The following is a 2,929-nucleotide window of genomic DNA, read 5'->3' as shown; positions in this document are numbered from 1 at the left end:
TTCGCTCTTGTTACCCAGGCTGGAGTGCAATGGCACGATCTCGGCCCACCGCAACCTCCGCCTCCTGGGTTCAGGCAATTCTCCTGCCTCAGCCTCCTGAGCAGCTGGGACTACAGGCACGCGCCACCATGCCCAGCTAATGTTTTGTATTTTTAGTAGAGACGGGGTTTCACCATGTTGACCAGGATGGTCTCGATCTCTTGACCTCGTGATCCACCCGCCTCGGCCTCCCAAAGTGCTGGGATTACAGGCTTGAGCCACCACACCCAGCCAGTTCTTAAATTCTTGATATTACAGAGCTAAAGTGAAACTTAGTAACATTCCACTTTTACATTTTTTTAGTCGACAAAATTCATGACCCAAAAAGCCCAAAACAAAATTAAAAACAGGGAAAAGCTTATAAAATTAAATACGGATCCCAGCTGAACGGAGAATGTGATTTTCAAGTTCTTAGTGGATGATAAAGTTTTGTAGAAACTGAACACTTGGCCGGGCGCGGTGGCTCAAGCCTGTAATCCCAGCACTGTGGGAGGCCGAGGCGGGTGGATCACGAGGTCAAGAGATCGAGACCATCCTGGTCAACATGGTGAAACCCCGTCTCTACTAAAAATACAAAAAATTAGCTGGGCATGGTGGTGCATGCCTGTAATCCCAGCTACTCGGGAGGCTGAGGCAGGAGAATTGCCTGAACCCAGGAGGCGGAGGTTGCGGTGAGCTGAGATCGCGCTATTGCACTCCAGCCTGGGTAGCAAGAGCGAAACTCTGTCTCAAAAAAAAAAAAAAGAGAGAAACTGAACACTTACAAATTATTTAAAACCTGGAATCACCAGAAATTACACATTTGAATCAAGGGAAAGCAGAAAAAGGGTTTCTGCTGCACCCCATTCCCTTCTCAGAAAAGCCTGGCATTCATTAGCTACTGGGCCAGACTAATATTGGCAGCAGAGCCAGTGATGGTACCCTGCCTTCCAGAGGACCCTTCTACTGGGCTGGCAGTTTTTTTTTTTTTTTTTTTTGGGTGGAGTTTCGCTCTTGTTACCCGGGCTGGAGTGCAATGGCACGATCTCGGCTCACCGCAACCTCCGCCTCCCGGGTTCAGGCAATTCTCCTGCCCCAGCCTCCTGAGTCGCTGGGATTACAGGCATTCGCCACCATGCCCAGCTAATTTTTTGTATTTTTAGTAGAGACGAGGTTTCACCATTTTGACCAGGATGGTCTTGATCTCTTGACCTCGTGATCCACCCGCCTCGGCCTCCCAAAGTGCTGGGATTACAGGCTTGAGCCACCGCGCCCGGCCTATGGGCTGGCAGTTTTAATATGGGCGCCGGACATCCGGCAGATCTCATTAATGTTGACATCTTGGAGCCCGATTACACAGCCAATGAAGTTATTTGGAATGGTGAGTTCGTGGTTGGTTTGAGTAGATTTTTTTTTTTTTTTTGAGGTGGAGTCCTGCTCTGTCACCCTGACTGGAGTGCAGTGGTGCAATCTCAGCTCACTGCAACCTCCACCTCGCAGGTTCAAGCGATTCTGCCTTAAGCCTCCCAAGTAGCTGGGATTACAGGTGCCTGCCACCACACCCAGCTAATTTTTATATCTTTGGTAGAGATGGGGTTTCGCCATGTTGGCCAGACTGTTGAACTCCTGACCTCAAGTGACCCACCTGTCCTTTCACCTCTGGAGAGTGGGAGTCAATTCAGGCGAATCCAGTCCCGCTGTGCATCATAGCAAAGTGAGACTGTTATCCTCCCACCTGGTTCAGCTTGGCCAGATCAAACGGAGAAATGATATGTTATCTTTGAATTCAATAGGCATCTGGAGGTGGTCCCTCCAGGTCATGGATGGTGAGGGGGTAGCCTGGAGCGTCGCTGCACCAATCTTGGCCGCTGGTGAAGATGGCCGGCATGGGCTGGTACGGAATGGTCAGGACTCTCCCTTATGGAGACTGGGAGAGTGTTTCCAGCATTACCAAGCAGATCTGCTTGACACACCAATGGCCCGCTTGGTGGGGTTGGGCTCATATTCCCCGCCACCTGGACCTGGGTACCATACTCTCCCAGATGTCTTTGCTCTTACACCTACCTTTCCCAAATCTTTCTCTCTTTTTTAGCTTAAAAAACTACTTACGGGCCGGGCGCGGTGGCTCAAGCCTGTAATCCCAGCACTTTGGGAGGCCGAGGCGGGTAGATCACGAGGTCAAGAGATCGAGACCATCCTGGTCAACATGGTGAAACCCCGTCTCTACTAAAAATACAAAAAATTAGCTGGGCATGGTGGCGCATGCCTGTAATCCCAGCTACTCAGGAGGCTGAGGCAGGAGAATTGCCTGAACCCAGGAGGCGCAGGTTGCGGTGAGCCGAGATCGCGCCATTGCACTCCAGCCTGGGTAACGAGTGAAACTCCGTCCCCAAAAAAAAAAAAAAAAAAAAACTACTTACTCATACTTACTCATTTACTGGTTTTGAGACAGGGTCTCACTCTGTTGCCCAGGCTGGAGCATACTGCAGTCTCAGCCTCCTGGGCTCCAGTGTTCCTCCTACCTCAGCTAAAAGTGTTGGGATTACGAGCATGAGCCATCAGACCTATCCTGCAGTATTTTAAAGGGTTTGCCATTCTTGTCCAATTGTTTTTATGACACAGCAGTTCCCTGTGAGTGACCTGTAATTTTGGAAACCACTGAATGCGTCAGTTTTTAGGTACCTGCAAACCCAAGCACCAGGTTTTTGAACCATATTTATTAGAATCAGGGCTATATATCTGCACAAATTTACACAAAGAAAAGGCAATTGGGGCCGGGCGCGGTGGCTCAAGCCTGTAATCCCAGCACTTTGGGAGGCCGAGGCGAGTGGATCACGAGGTCAAGAGATCGAGACCATCCTGGTCAACATGGTGAAACCCCATCTCTACTAAAAAAAAAAAAAAAAAAAAA

The sequence above is a fragment of the Sapajus apella genome, unplaced genomic scaffold, assembly GCF_009761245.1.
Source record: "Sapajus apella isolate SASKATOON/1434 unplaced genomic scaffold, GSC_monkey_1.0 scaffold69, whole genome shotgun sequence".
In the NCBI taxonomy this organism is placed as follows: domain Eukaryota; kingdom Metazoa; phylum Chordata; class Mammalia; order Primates; family Cebidae; genus Sapajus; species Sapajus apella.
The sequence above is the reverse complement of the archived record's forward strand: the minus strand, read 5'-3'. Positions refer to the sequence as shown.